This window comes from Canis lupus, chromosome 3, assembly GCF_011100685.1.
Source record: "Canis lupus familiaris isolate Mischka breed German Shepherd chromosome 3, alternate assembly UU_Cfam_GSD_1.0, whole genome shotgun sequence".
NCBI lineage: Eukaryota > Metazoa > Chordata > Mammalia > Carnivora > Canidae > Canis > Canis lupus.
Window position 1 is genome coordinate 1,381,362 of NC_049224.1, and position 15,738 is coordinate 1,397,099.

General features: G+C 36.7%; 1 protein-coding gene across 4 annotated transcripts in view; it reads right to left on the reverse strand.

The window, feature by feature from the left end:
* CAMK4 (calcium/calmodulin dependent protein kinase IV) overlaps positions 1-15,738 on the reverse strand; it is a 279,256-nt gene that overhangs the window by 211,169 nt on the left and 52,349 nt on the right. Inside the window, exon 1 of one of the 4 annotated variants that reach the window (XM_038532151.1) lies at positions 11,247-11,301. The exons of the other annotated variants lie outside the window; for them this stretch is intronic. The gene's annotated coding sequence lies outside the window, so the exon portion shown is untranslated. Of the gene's footprint in view, positions 1-11,246; positions 11,302-15,738 lie in introns of those variants that run through there. 4 annotated transcript variants of the gene reach the window in all.

Here is a 15,738-nt window from a genome sequence, read left to right on the forward strand (position 1 = left end):
AGTTCAACCTAGAAGACCTAAAGCTAAGGGTGGGCAACACAGAGAAAAATGCTGAGAAAAACCAGCCCCCACCCTAAACAAAAGATATTGGTAGAGAAATACAAAACATGTTGTGCAGTGAGGCTAAGCATAGCGTAAACAAATGCAAATCCAACCAAAATCCTCACTAGATTAACTCAAACTCCCACACAAAATCCCCACAAGAAGGGAAGGCACTCCTACTTATAGACATAAAATCTGTGTACCACAGTTTCCACTGTCCAAAACAAGATGCACAACTTACAACACAAAATTATGGGGCAAACAAAGGATCAAGAAATAAACATATGGCTAAGGAACATAACTATAAACTGAACCAGACTCAGATATGATGGGCATGTTAGTTATCTAAGAAAGATCTAAAAAATATCTGAGATTATTATGTTAAAAACTCTAATGGAAAAGGTGAAAACTTTAAGATCAGTGGGAAATTTCAGCCAAGAAATGGGATCCAAGAGAAAAAAATCAAATGGAATTTTAAGAAACAAAAACCCCCACAGTAAAATAAATGAAGAAAATCTTCAACATGTATATCAACAGATATATCACTGGTTATACAACCAGTGAATTTATAGATAGATAATAGAAATTATCCAAATCGAAACACAGAATATAGTATCCAAGACCTATGGGACAATTTTATACAGTCTAACATATGCCTAAATAGAATTCCAGACGGAGAAGAAAGAAAAAGCAGGAGAAAAGTATGAGGCAGTAATAGCTATGAATTTTCCAAAATTAGTAACACACATCAAACTACAAATTCAAGAAATTTAGAGAAGAACAAGGATATAAATCAAATATTATATACATATGTAAGTACTTACATATCTGTGTATGTACATTATTAATATACCACCAATGCATATTATATTTAATCTGCTGCAAACAAAAGACAAAGAGAAAATGTGGAGGTAGTGAGAAAAAAAGACACATTACATACAAAGAAAAAAGATAAGAGTTACAATAAACTTCCTGTCAGAGAAGGAAGATGACAATAAAGTGACATCTTTTTTTCCTGTTATTTCCTTAATGGTATGTTTTCTAAAGAGTTTTATTGAAGTATAATTGACATAAAATAAACTGTAAATATTTAAAATGTACAATTTTATAAGCTTTGATATATGTATATACCTGCCAAACCATCACCACAATCAAAATAGTGAATATACTCATCACCTCCAACCCTGGTGCTCCTTTGTAATCTCTCCCTTCTATCTCGCCTTGCCACCCCCAACCCAAGTAACTACTGGTCTGCTTTTTGGTGCTATAAAGAAGTTCACATTTTCTAGGATTTTGCATAACTGAAATTACTGTATTCATTATATTTTTATCCAGCTTAATTTTTAAAGAAACTAATATAAAGATGTATTTTTAAAAATCATATAGTGTCACAAAGCTTAGTACTCTGCCTTATTTATTTCTATTTTCAATTTCCACTTCACAGAGGATAGCCTGAGTCCTGAGTCTTCGAAATTATCGTCTAAATTTCCCAGATTTCCAAACAATTGCAGAGTTCTTTTCTTTAGCTAGATGACCTGGCTTTTCTTGCCTTGTTCATCTTTCCTAACATTTTCTGGCTTTGAAATACAATGATCTCAGTATCCAACTCAAGGAATTAGTAACGAAAAAGAAATCATATGTAAAAAAGGGAAATAAACTAGAAAGAGGGGATAGGAGGGAAAACCAGTAAGATAGAAAACAAATATAGAGATACTCAGAAACCCCAAATATAGTTTTTCAAAAGGACCAATGAAATTGATGAACTTCTCTCCGCAGATCATCAACAGAAAGAGGAGACACAAGTAACCAATATTGGGATTAAAGCAGGAGAAATTACCACAAATTTGATAGAGATTTAGAAAGTCATAAGAGGATATGGAAACATGAAAATCTGGCCAGCGCTATATTTATTAAAGAAACTGAATCTCTAGTGAAAACACACACACAAACTTTAGACCCAGATGGGCTTACTGGTAAATTCTGCATTTTAAGAAAAAAGAACATCAATTTTACACAAACTACTCCAGAAAATAAAAAGAAAGATTAATTTTTAACCGACTCTTGAATTCAGGATCAGTAGGTTTATAAGAAAAACATTACAAGGAAAAAAATTTTCAGGCCAATATCACTCATGAATTAAAAAAAAAAATGTAAATCTGTATCATGACCTAGTTTGGTTTATTCCAGGAACCCAAGATTAGTTTAATATTATAAAGTCAATCATGTATCTCACCCTCTCACCCACATTAGCAGACAGAGCTAAAGAAAAATCATAAAGCCATCTCAGTAGATAGAGAAAAATGTGATAAAAGTCCAGTCCACTAATTATAAAAGCCAAAAAAGACACTGTGAAGTAGGCACAGAATCTGCAGCCAAAATCAGACAATTGTGAAATGTAAAAATTTCCCTCTGAGATCAGAAATGATGAAAACATACTCTCTACCACTTCCTCTACTTTTATTCAGTATTATATAGTAGGTCTTAACCAATGTAATAAGGCAAGATTAAGAAACAAAACTAAGTGGAATAAATATTGAAAAGAAAGAAAAGACTTGTTATTACTTACAGATGATAGGATTACTTATGTTGAAAATCCAAATTTTCAATTACAAATTATTAGAATTAAAGAGTTTATAGTCAATGAATACAAAGTCATGCAAAATTCAGTATAAGACTGTGTTTCTGTATACCAGCAACAAATAATCAGAAAAGAAAAATTTAAACTGTACTATTCATCAATAAAAGTAATAAACAATTAATACACACAGAAACATGAGTGAGTCTCAAAAACATTAAGCTGAATGAAAGTAGACTCCAAAGAGTATGTATTGTATGATTTGATTTATTTGAAATTCTAGAACAAAAAGTGAAGGTAAAATGACCCACATAGACATATATCTTAGTGCTATGAATACTAAAATTTCTGGGAAGAATAACCAAGTTACCTACAAAGAAATAATAGAATTTCACTAGATTTCTCATCAGTAACAGTGGATGTACAAAGACAAAGAAGCAATCATTTCAAAGTTCAAAGAAAAAACCCAACAGGTGGCTCAGTTAGTTAAGCATCTGACTCTTGATTTTATATCAGGTCATTATTTCAGGCTTGTGAGATCAAGTCCCACCTCAGGCTTCACCTTGGGCCCTGTGTCGGGTGCCATGCTGGGCATGGAGCCTTCTTACAATACCTCCCTCCACCTACCATTTCCCCCTCTCTAAAAAAAAAAGAAAGAAAGAAAGAAAAAAATCTGATTTTAAATCTTCATGATATGACCAAGTTAACTAGCATTTCAAGTGAAGCAAAGTAACAGACACTTCTGAGTATTTAGGGAGTCAGAAGATTTATCACTCATTCTTCCTCTCAGAAATAATGACTATAGGATGAACTGCAACAAAATGCTTATATGTAAAAGACAGCGACACAGAATACAAGAAAGAATGCTAAATGAACAAAAAACTAAGTTTTAAAAGTTATTAGTGCAAATAAAATAATGTGTGTTAATATAACACATCAGTCTAGAAGCATGAGAGGCAGCAGAGGAGAGAGGTTAGGAGCAGAAAACATAGAGGTAGACTACAAATTCCATTCTTTCCAAGCAAAGAAGAGATACTCTGATTAATCAGACATTGACAGCAAGTTATAAAGTCATTGGACATCGATAGCAAGTTATAAGGTTAATACACACTTAAAAATGTAAGGAAAAATGGGAATAATAGAAAGTGTTTATAGTCTTCAAATAACAAAGGGGAGGAAATAGGACAATGACAGTTTGATAGATAAAGGACAAAGGAATGAAAAGAAACAAAACAGTACTATAAAATATTTAAATTGGAAGTATAGTGGATGCTGTGGTGCACTGACAAGGATGCCTCCTCAAAATTAGCTCCCTCCCTGGAAGCTGCTTGCATCCACTTACTCATCCCATACTTTTTACCTCAATTTAGGACACCTCTGAAGGTCCCATAATTAAAGCTCCCTTCAGGATTGGTTGAGACCTCTGGGACAAATACATCACAGATCAATGAACTGAACTTTTTTTTTTTTTTTCTCAATCCTTTCCTTATTCCCTCATAGGCATTATTCCTGATTGCTCCCCAATACATTCTGTGCATGATTATTATCTCTGTCTTCTCTATCTCAACAAATGTATCTAAGGGCACCTGGCTTCGGACAGTTGGTGCTAAGTGGTCCAAGGAAGTGGACTTTAAAGATGGAATTTTTGTAGCCAAATCACTCACCAGCTGGTTAACAATGAAGATCCCATTAGTAGTGAATGGAGTATGGTAGCTCCTGGCATACTGTGGTAACATATTCTGATTACATATTGTTGCCTAACAAATAATTCCAAAGCTTAGTGGCTTAAAATAACTATTTAATTATTTCTCATTATTCTGTGGGCTTGGTTGGGCAGTTCTCCAGCTTCAATAAGGTCAACTGGGGTTGCAGTCATCAAGGAGCTTAATTGAGCTCATTCATATGGTTGGAAGCTTCATTCATAGGCTTCAACTGTGAGATCACCTGGAACTGGTGATCAAAATGTCTACAAGTAGGCTTTTCACAGCATGGCAGCTGGGTTCCAAGAGGGAACATCCCAAGAATAAATATTCCAAAAGAGAGGATGTGGAAACTGCTAGGTCAACTAAAGGCTAGGCCAAAGGCATCACTCATTCCACATTCTATTGATCAGAGAGCAATTAACAAGCATAAGCCAGATTCAAAGGGAGAGGAGACAGGATGTGTGACATATACATGTAGGATGCCATGGAATTGGGGTCATCTTAGGAGACTACTGTATAACTGTTAAAATTTCACTAGTGGTGAACTGAGATGGAATCATAGTAGAAGGAAAAGCAATGGTGCAATGTCTCAAATCTTTGACGGGTTTAGAAAAGTCATAATTTTTTTTAAAAGATTTTATTTATTCATGAGAGACAAACAGAGAGAGGCAGAGACACAGGCAGAGGGAGCAGCAGGCTCCCTGCAGGGAGCCTGATGTGGGACTCGATCCCAGGACCCCGGGGTCACGCCCTGAGCCAAAGGCAGACGCTCAACCACTGAGCCACCCAGGTATCCCAAGAAAAGTCATAATTATAAAGACAATGGAATCAGATGGATTTTATTGAGTGCAATCAAGCACTGGAAAAAGAAAATAAAAGGCCATGGATGATTAATCACCAATTTAAGGTAAAGTAGGAAAGAGTAGAGGGTTTCTGTGGCAGCTTTTGTTTATTTTTTTTTTAATTTTTATTTATTTATGATAGTCACACAGAGAGAGAGAGAGAGGCGGAGACATAGGCAGAGAGAGAAGCAGGCTCCATGCACCAGGAGCCCGATATGGGATTCGATCCCGGGTCTCCAGGACCACGCCCTGGGCCAAAGGCAGGCGCTAAACCACTGCGCCACCCAGGGATCCCCTGTGGCAGCTTTTGAAGAAAATCCCACCTCCTGCAATAGAACATTGGAAGAGTTGTGAATCAGGTACAGGACTTAATTATGAAGATAGCTAGTGGCAGAGAAAGAGAAATTCTCAATCCTGGAAAGTCTACTTTGCCAAGGTCAGGCCCTTTATCAAAACAAATGAGACTCTGAGTTTTGGTATGGAATCATCTTGGCTAATGCACTGGAGAAACTTGAAACAACAGACTTCCTTGACCATCTAGGCCTGTAGATGTGGCCCACCGCTCCTCCACAGTCTTTCAAGATAGTAAGCATCCCATTCAGCACCTATCCTCTCACCATCCCCCTGGTCTCCAGACTAATAACGAGGATCAAGTCACAACACAACATAACTTATCAGGGAAGTAGTGGGGCTGCTATTCCAGGAAAGGGACTATAGTCTGAGGAGCTGTAGGACACAGCTGACATGGAGTGGCACAAAGTTAGATCCTGAGATTTCTGAATCAAGGAGGTCAGAACATAAAATTGCAAAAGGAAGAATTTATGGGCATGCAAATTGCTCCTTTTGATACTGAATTTAAGCCCTCAGGTAGAAATCTGTGTGCTGAGCCACAAAGAAAATTATCAGTATTCAAAGAGACTAATCATACAGGACAAGTTTTCTTTCCAAATACAGTAAAATAAGAAACTAGCAAAAATAGCAAAAAGAGTCATGCACTTGTAAATTTTTAAAAGCCCTTCAGATAAAATTAAAATTGAAATTACAATTATAATTTAAATCCTTTATGAGTAAAAATGAAAGCACTAATTATGATAATCTGTGTAATGTAGTCACAACAGTACTCACAGAAATACAATTTTAAATGCATGTGTTAGTAAACAACAAAGATTGAAAATAAATGAGTTAAGATTATGTAACTGGTATGTTGAACTAGCAGAAATTGATAGGATGCAAACATAATACAAGTTTATTTTTTCATATCCTCTTAAATCCATTATACAGTCTTATTCTTCCCCTCTCAGATAAAATATTGAGAAAAGATCATAGCTTTCATCATTAACCTTAAACACTAAAACAAAAAAACCCCCAAAACTTCTAATACCAATTGTTTTTATTCAAATAATTAAGCTGTCCATTTTAGTGAAATAGTCTACACTGGGAATTTAGTTAATCCTTCATTTTTCCCCTCCTCCCAGCTCAGGTTCATTTCAGGCTGAAATTCAGCTGAAATTCAGACGGTAGGATGTGTGTGGGAATTTCTGTCCTTGCTCTTTCAGTTCCTCCTCACTCAAAGCCACACTTTAAGCTGTGTGATATTAGGACCCTCCAAGGTTGGAGTTGGGCAGAATCAGAGATGGCATAAGGGGGTAGAAGGGAATAAAGGCCTGACACAACATAACGTAACCTACCAGGGGAGTACTGGGGCTGCTATTCCAGGAAAGGAGGGGTGTTGTGATGTGGTGAGAGTGCTCTCTGGGTTTGCTGATTTTTACTGCTGGCTTCATGGGGTATTTTGGTGGCTTATAATTTATAGAGATGTCTTCACCAGAACATCCAACTGTAGCTCTCTCGATGTGAGCAGAGCTTTGCTTCCGGCCTACCACTTAAGATTTTGCTCTCACATTCAGTATCTAATGTTTCCTCCAGCCTCTTTTTGGTCCGTTCATCCCAACTGCTCCCATTTTTATGAGAGCATCTGGTCTAGGAAAACACATGCCTCTCTTCAGCCATAGTGGAAGCAGGCACCTCTCTTTGCTCTTCCCCAGGAAGATAGCTCTAGCCACATACTTTCTGTTTTTATTTTCTGTAAATGCAGACCAAAAACTGCCTCATCAAACACCAGGGGCAATACGCGAAGGCAAGGATATACAATTCTATAAGAAGGTCTCTTGAAGTCCCTCTAGCTTGTCCAGAGGTCAGGAGTAACATTGCTGCCACTCGTTCACCCCACACACTAAATGTGAAGGGAAGTATGGCTGGACAATGTCACCAAGTGACAACATTCCTCACAATATCTTCTTTTCCCTGGCTCTCCAACCTCAATCCTTTTATTCCCCTTAAGTTGGGTTTAGGGCCAACGGTCACAAAACTGCTTTTCAGCTAGTTCTTCTGTCAATTGTACACAGGTGAATTATCCCTTCATTTAGAAATATAGGGCTTCTTGTCCCCTATTATTTTGCTTTTGGCCTTTGGGTTTCAGACAAAATGAGACAATAAATATCTGATTTACTCATCTTGTTACACATATAACTTAAGAAACAAGACTACAAATAGACCCCCCAAAAGTTAAAAGAATTAATAAATATAAACAGTTATTGACTAAATACAATGAAAAGATTAAGTACAGTAAGTGAAACCAAAAGTTTATCTTTGGAAAATCCCATTAAATTAACATCTTGCAATTCTATTGAAAAGAAAATTAGAAAAGACCAGCAACCAACATTATCAGTGGAACAAGAACATAATATTACATTAAATAGGGTAAGAATTATAAGAAAATATTATGGTTATCCTTATGCCACATATTTAGAAGACTAGGTGAAGTGTATCACTTCACAGAAAAGTACATATTATTATAATTAATTCAAAAAGTATAAAAATAGGAATAGAAGTATTATTAGTAATAAAGAAATGAACAAGGCAATTAAAATCTATTCTTTGAAGGACTTCAGGTCCAGGTAATTTAATAGAAGAACTCTATCAGACTTCAAATAGCTGATATTTTCTACATTATACATAAACTGTTCCAGAGCATTAAAAAAAATATGAAAGTGGGGCAGACCCAGTGGCACAGCAGTTTAGCACTGCCTGTAGCCCGGGGTGTGATCCTGGAGACCCGGGATTGAGTCCCACGTTGGGCTCCCTGCATGGAGCCTGCTTCTCCCTCTGCCTGTGTCTCTGCCTGCCTCTCTCTCTCTCTCTCTCTCTCTCTGTGTCTCTATGAATAAATACATAAAATCTTAAAAAAAATATGAAAGTGCTGTTAAGTCATCCTATGAGAACAGCAATTCTCTACTATCAACAAAGGAAAAAGTGTATAAAAAAGAGAAATGTAATCCAACTTCTTCTCATGAGCATGGATATCATAATCCTGAAGTAAATATTAATATTCTAAACCCAGCAGAAAATTTAAGAATACATCATAAACAAACAGAAGTCATCTCTTAGGTATTTGCCAAAATCAGATAAAAGTTGCTTCCTGGATGTATGTGTGTGTGATCAAGAGGTAGAAATTTCAGTACATTAAGAGATTCAGAAATTAGAATATTACTCCACCGACCACTTATTCTATAACCAACACATTACACAAATTCAGATACTGTCACCCTTATTTCAGTCTTTTGCCTGTGAAATTGTTTCTTTTTTTCATGTATCTGAACTAATATTAACCCCTTTCCTCTGCACTTTATGTGAGGTAGACAGATCTCTGTCCAACCTCTTCTGGTACAGCTGTGACTGGCACAAAGCCTAACCAGTTCTCTCTATTACCGTATTCACACTGTATTATAGGGTCATTCCTCTCTGTTCATTGGTAGAAATGAGAGGAAAAATCTTGAAATGTATGCTTATAAGGAAATGTCTAACAAAGGTTTCCCAGAACACCTGGTTAAATATTAGGACATAAAAATATAAATCATTATTAGCAGATTAAGGAAAAAATCCATTTGATTATATTCAATGTTCTTTAATAATTCAAGAAATTAGCAAACAAAAACTAAAAGGAAATATCCCCTGTTAATAAAGGGTGCTTAAAAAAATAAATAAAGGGTGCTTATATGAAATCTAAGAAAATATCATGCCTTATGGCAAAATATGAGAAGCATTGTAACTAAAGACACACAAAAAAGGATAGCTGTTACAGTAATGATGTGTAATGAAGGCATAGGAGAAAGAAATATAAAGCTAGCACATTTCTTTTTATAAGCAATACCCAGTGGAAAAAATAGATCTCATCAAAAAACATAAAATACCTGGAAAACAAAATCCAAAAGACTGTATGTGTATCTATTTATCTATCTAATCTCCTCTTTCATAATATGAAAAAGAAGATGCCCCAGGAGAGCAAAAACCATCTGAAAGACTATCAATGAACAAGACTTCTAAAGAAATACAAATACATGTGGTGAGGTTTATTCTAATTAAAACTGGAGATTTTGGGAACAGGGAAACAAGTCAATAAAACTGAATAGGTACATAAACAGACTCACACATATATGACTTCATGATTAGTTTGGACTTTTAATCAGTGGGAAAAATTATATATTTACTAATTTGTAGAAAAGTAGCTATCATATGAAATAATAAAGCAAGATACTATTCATTCCTCATGTTATTTACTAAAACAAATTCTAGATAGTTTAAAGCACTAAACATTAAGCAAAAATGTCTATGTGTCAGAGGTAAAATACAGAATACTTTTCAACTGTTGGGGTAGCAAAGGTCCTCTCAAGTGAGACCCTCAACCCAGAAACCAAGTATACGTGACAGATTTCTCTCAAAAAACTTTAAAACACTGTATAATTGGGGGGGGGGACTTAAAAAATATAAAATACATGTGGTGGAAATAAATTACTGTAACACATTTAGCAGACAGGGTATTAATAACCGGAATGTATAAGGATGATTATAAATAATTCAGTAAAAGGCAAACAATTCAACACTAAAATGAGTAAGGATGCCAGATGGCAATTCTCAAAAAGAGAACAAAATGGCCAGTAAATATAAAGGATAGTCAGTCTCACTGGCAATCATGTGTGTGTAAGTTGTGTGTGTGGTTTTTCACTTATCAGATGGTATAAACTGTCAAATGTGAGAGAGTTTCAGGGAAACTGACACATTCAGATGAAGCAGAGGAAAGTCTAAAGTCTTTTGAGAAGGTAATTAGGAAATATATTTTTTAAATCTTAAATCCCTTTAGGCTAGCAATTCTACTTCTAGAAACACATTTTCAAAAAATACTTTCTCAAGTAACCAATGATATATTCAATAACCTTATTGCCTGTATTAATGTAAAACTGGAAACAATGAAATGCCCATCGATAGGAAAGTTGTGTATGGCACATAAAAAGAATGACTTCTAAACATACATATACATATATGTAACATATATACATACAAGTTCAAATAGTAGGGTTTGACTCCCTTTGTGTTAAAAATTAGAAAGCAGGGACGCCTGGGTGGCTCAGTGGTTGAGCATCTGCCTTCGGCTCAGGTTGTGACCCCACAGTGGTCCCGGGATCAAGTCCCACATCAGGCTCTCTGCAGGGAGCCTGCTTCTCCCTCTGCCTGTGTCTCTGCCTCTCTCTCCATGTCTCTCATGAATAGATAAAATATTTTTAAAAATTAGAAAGCAAATACACACACACACACACACACACACACACAAATGCACAGGCAAGGACAGAAGGATGCCTGCAGACTCCTGACAGTGGTACCACCTTGGAAAGGAAAGTAGGAGCAGCACACTAGAAGGGTCATTTCAGGGTTTGCTCTTAATACTTCTGAATTTTAAAAACTTTTTACCATGAGAATATATTCATGAATTGGTAATTAAAAAAACAAAACAATTAGAGCAGTGAAGTAGCAAATGATTTTCCTTTTTGGTCCCTGGCCACATCTATTTGTAATGAACAAGCTGACCTCAATTTGGTCACTCCATTCATTTTGGCCATTTATTAGTTATGCTTTGAGACAGGGACAAATTTTCAGTGCATGTAGAGGAAGAGCAGCAGCATATTTCTCAAAGCAGATTATTCACCATCACCGTCATCTCAAAAGCCTTCATTTTAGATATGTATTACCTACCTTCCACACTTCCCCCCAGTGGAATTTAGAATTTTCCTTCCTGAAACTTCTAGTTGCTAAGCAACATTTTCCTTCTTTGTGGGGCTGGGTTGCCATATTAACTTTTCATCAGCTTGATCTTTCTCTTTTCTTCCTTATCATCACAGACACACAAATAGACACATGCACACACACACAAGAGTTTTCTAGAGTACTTCCATATTCACAATGTTTATTCATTTATGAATAAGAAATTAAAGTCTTTACTTTTATTATTGTTGTAAACTCATAACCAAAAGAATGAATAAAGAATTCCCTTTCCCTCTTCTAAAAGGACAGACCTCAGAGATTGCTTTCCAAAGACTGAGAAAAGGATTGGTTTGGGAATTAGAGTTTGGGGATGGAGTTCTAGGTCTAGTTGGTCTAACCTACTTTAGGGGGATGGCTTTAAGATGATTAAGGCCTCTTATCATTTCATTTAGTAAATACTTATTGAGCTACTACTACACCCTCTATAAAGTCCAGGAAATTGAGAATGGACTGGTTAATGCACACAGTCAGCAGCCTCAAACAGGTTACACTCAGAGGATGGTATAATATTGATGCACGTGCCTGACTCCAGCCTATTCAAACTGCTCCAGCCTCCAACAAAAGCTTCCTCTAATCTAATCTAAACGATAGCTGTCAGGAAGCAAGAGTTTGTAAAAGGGTGTGTACAAAGCCTTGCCCTAGCTGGGTTCTGAGGAGGTAATGGTACAGGATGTTTCCCTCCTTTGGCCAACAGAATCTGAGAACTAGCAGTGGAAAAGCCACAAGCAAGGATTTGAGCCCTGGGATTCCTGGTGAGATTCTGATTCGTGAGGAGCTTCGGTACCTCTGGAGGAGCTTTAGTACCTCTCCTTCACCCTGGAACAGCCATTAGGGACACACACGTGAGGAATGCTCATGTGGGCAGAATAATATACTCCCTTGCTATGGATAAAGAATGTCTGGATATAAGTCCTGGCCCCACTGCTTCCTAGCTGTGAAAGCTTGGGCAGGTTTCTTAATTCTTCTTTCATAAAATGGAGATAACAGTGTATAGATCCAAGAGTTGTTATAATAGTAATATTTAATTGCATAAACTGCTTAGAACAGGACCTAAAGCATAACATGGTCACAACAATGTTGACTTCTGTGTCTTCTCAAGCCTGACACCAACTGTGTGTAGCTGAGAGTGGAGAGGAAAGAGGCTTCCTTAGGAATAAGCCACACTTGTCTATCATCAATTTACATGGCCCCACCATTCTGTTGGTGATGTCAACCTGAGTCCTGAAGGTAATAAAAACCAGTGCCCAAATGGGTGCATCACCAGATGAGGGAAGAACGAGCAAGCACCACTTGTGGCTCCCAGCAAAAAGGGAACTCTCAGGGATGAGAATTTCTAACGGGGACAGGCTACACATTTAACATCATCAGCAACAAAAGAAGAAGAGGACTTAAGGACAGTAGGTCACAGCTTCAAAACACACTCTCAGGAAATGAAAAGCACAGTTTTTAATTTTTTAAAAAATGTAATACATTAGGCACAATGACGAACAAAATGAGCAGTACTGAGAACTGAATTACTGTCACCAAAAATCAAAGTATAGAAATGTTTCAAAACAGAACAAAAATTAAAAAAAAAAATCCTGAGGGAAAAGAGAAGTAATTTGGAAAACACACGAGGGTCCAAATGAGCAAATACTAGATGATTCAGAAGAAAAAGAAACAAAGGGAAAGATGCAATAATTAGATACTAGGGGAAAATTCCTTGGCTTCAAGAAAGAAATTGATTCTGCAGGTTAAAAATGCTCACTGAATTTGAACAGGAGTAACTTATAAAAGACAACATCTATGGCTAGCATGTTGAAATACTTGAATCCCAATGATAAAAATATTATAAGTTTCTAGACAAAGAGTATTAGTTACAAAGGAAAAAGAACAGACTAACTTCAGATTTCTTTCCTGTCATCCTGGAAAGTAGATGGCATTAAATAACATCCACAGGTCCCAATTAATGCCCGAGATGTGATGAGCACTGTGTTATACTATATGTGTAGCAAATTGAATTTAAATTAAAAAAATAAAAATAAAAACCTGGTTAAATTTAAACAACACTGACAGGCTAGTCAGAGAAAAAACTGCAGACTGATAAGCAAGGACTCACAGGTTTTATGCACATGTCTCTGACAAGAATACTCAGAACAGGTATCTTAACATAAGCAAAGGAGAAGAAGAAAAAAAATGATGATGAGGGATGCCTGGGTGGCTCAGTGGTTGAGTGTCTGCCTTGGGATCACGGTGTGACCCCGGGGTCTTGGGATCGAGTCCCACGTCGAGCTCCCTGCATGGAGCGTGCTTCTCCCTCTTCTTATGTCTCTGCCTCTCTCTCTCTCTGTCTCTCATGAATAAATAATTTTAAAAAACCCTTAAAAATGATGATGAGAAATGAACTTTGCAATATATGGGGAAGTGATTTGAAATAATAAAGGACTTTGAAATAAAATGGCATTATCTAAAATAATACAAAATATTTTTTAGTTTTAATGGAATTAAAACACAAAATAATTTCACCAAGACTTTTTATGTAGAGAATGAGGAGAAAGGGGCAGAAGTAAAAGATTCAAATCATAGGTTGGGGAGAATAGGGAATTAGAGCATTCATCTACTCCATCTCAGGGGGGCACCAAGGGTCAGCTATCCTTGGTCGGGATGGACGATCTTCATTTGGACAGCATTCAACGGCTCAAAGCAAGCAGTCTGACCCTACGAAGTCTTGTGTTTCTCAAGTAGGAGAAGTTGGGCACAGGCAACTGTGCTAGCACAGCTCCACACTGCCAGCAAGGCCCTAATTGCCCGTGTTCCCACTCAGCCCGCCCCCCCCCCCCCCCCCCCCGTGGCTTCTGTCATCATGATCACAAGAGGGTTGTTCCTTGGGCACGATACTTGCATTTTAGGCAGAAAGAAGAGAAAGAGAGAATACACATATTATCATTCTCCCTAAAGCCACCCAAAGCCCCACCCAATATATTTCTGCTTGTTTTTCATTAGCTAGAGAGTAGTTCCCTGGCCACACCTAGTCAAAAGAAAGTGTGGGAAATCAAGTTTGTGGCAACTGTCTCCCCCAAAGAAATCTACATTCTGATTAGTAAAGAAAAAGAGGAAAATATGATCAGGAGGGTAACTAGCAATGTCGCTAATGAGAATGGTGAGTATTTTGCTTTCATAACACAAGTGCGAATTTGTGTTTGAAACAGGAAGGTAACCCCTAGTGCAACTGAAACATTAAGCTGAATTTTCAACTTAGTAAACAGAATAAAGTATAGTTTGGTCATATCAAGAGAAATGAGGAAAAGTAAAGGAGGAAACAATAAAATAAATAGTAAACATTAATACGGCAGGAAGCATCCAAGTTCTTATTTTAAGTATGAATGGGCCAAAGTACTCCAGCTTTGTTTAAAGTCAATAGACAGAGAAAGTCAGATATCCTATGATTTTACTTATGTGTGAAATCTAAAACAACAACACCCTGCCCCCAAAACCAAATTAATAAATACAGAGAACAGACTGGTGGTTGCCAGAGCCAGAGTTGGGGGCAGGCAAAGGACTGAAGGTTGTCAAAAGGTACAAACTTTCTGGGGATATAAGATGTAGCATGGTGACTCTATAAATAATACTGTATCGTATACTTGAAAGTTGCTAGGAGAGATCTTAAAACTTCTCACCACAAGAAAAAAAGGTAACTATATGTGGTGCTCATTTCATAGTACAGTTGACCCTTGAACAACATAGAGGTTAAATGTGTTGAAAATCCACATAGAACTTTTGATTCTCCAAAAACTTAACTACTAATAGTCTACTATTGCCTATAAACAAGCCTTACCAATAGTAGTTAACACATATTTTGTATGTAATATGTATTATATACTGTATTCTTACAACAAAATAAGTTAGAGAAAATAATGTTCATAAGAAAATCACAAGAAAGAAAATATACTAACAGTACTGTAAAAAATCTGTGTATAAGTGGACTGTTATAATTCAAACCTGTTTTAAGAATCAATTGGATATACAAATATTGAATCATTATGTTGTACACCAGAAACTAATGTTATGTGTTAATTATATCTCAAAAATGAAACAAACAAAAACCAAAACCCAAGTATATGCTATTTGTAAGAAATATACCTAAAGTAATAAATTTTAAAACGACAGTAAAGAGTGCCTCAGTAGGTTACGCATCCAACTCTTGGTTTTGGCTCAGGTCATCATCTCAGGGTTGTGAGATGGAATCCCTGTCAGGCTCTGTGCTCTGTGCAGAGTCTGCTTGAGATTTATTCTCTCCCTCTCCCTCTGCCCTTCCTGCTGCTCATGTTCTGTCTCTCTCAAAATAAATAAATAGGGCAGCGGTTTGGCGCCACCTGCAGCCCAGGGAGTGATCCTGGAGACCCTGGATCAAGTCCCACGTCAGGATCTCTGTATGATGCCTGCT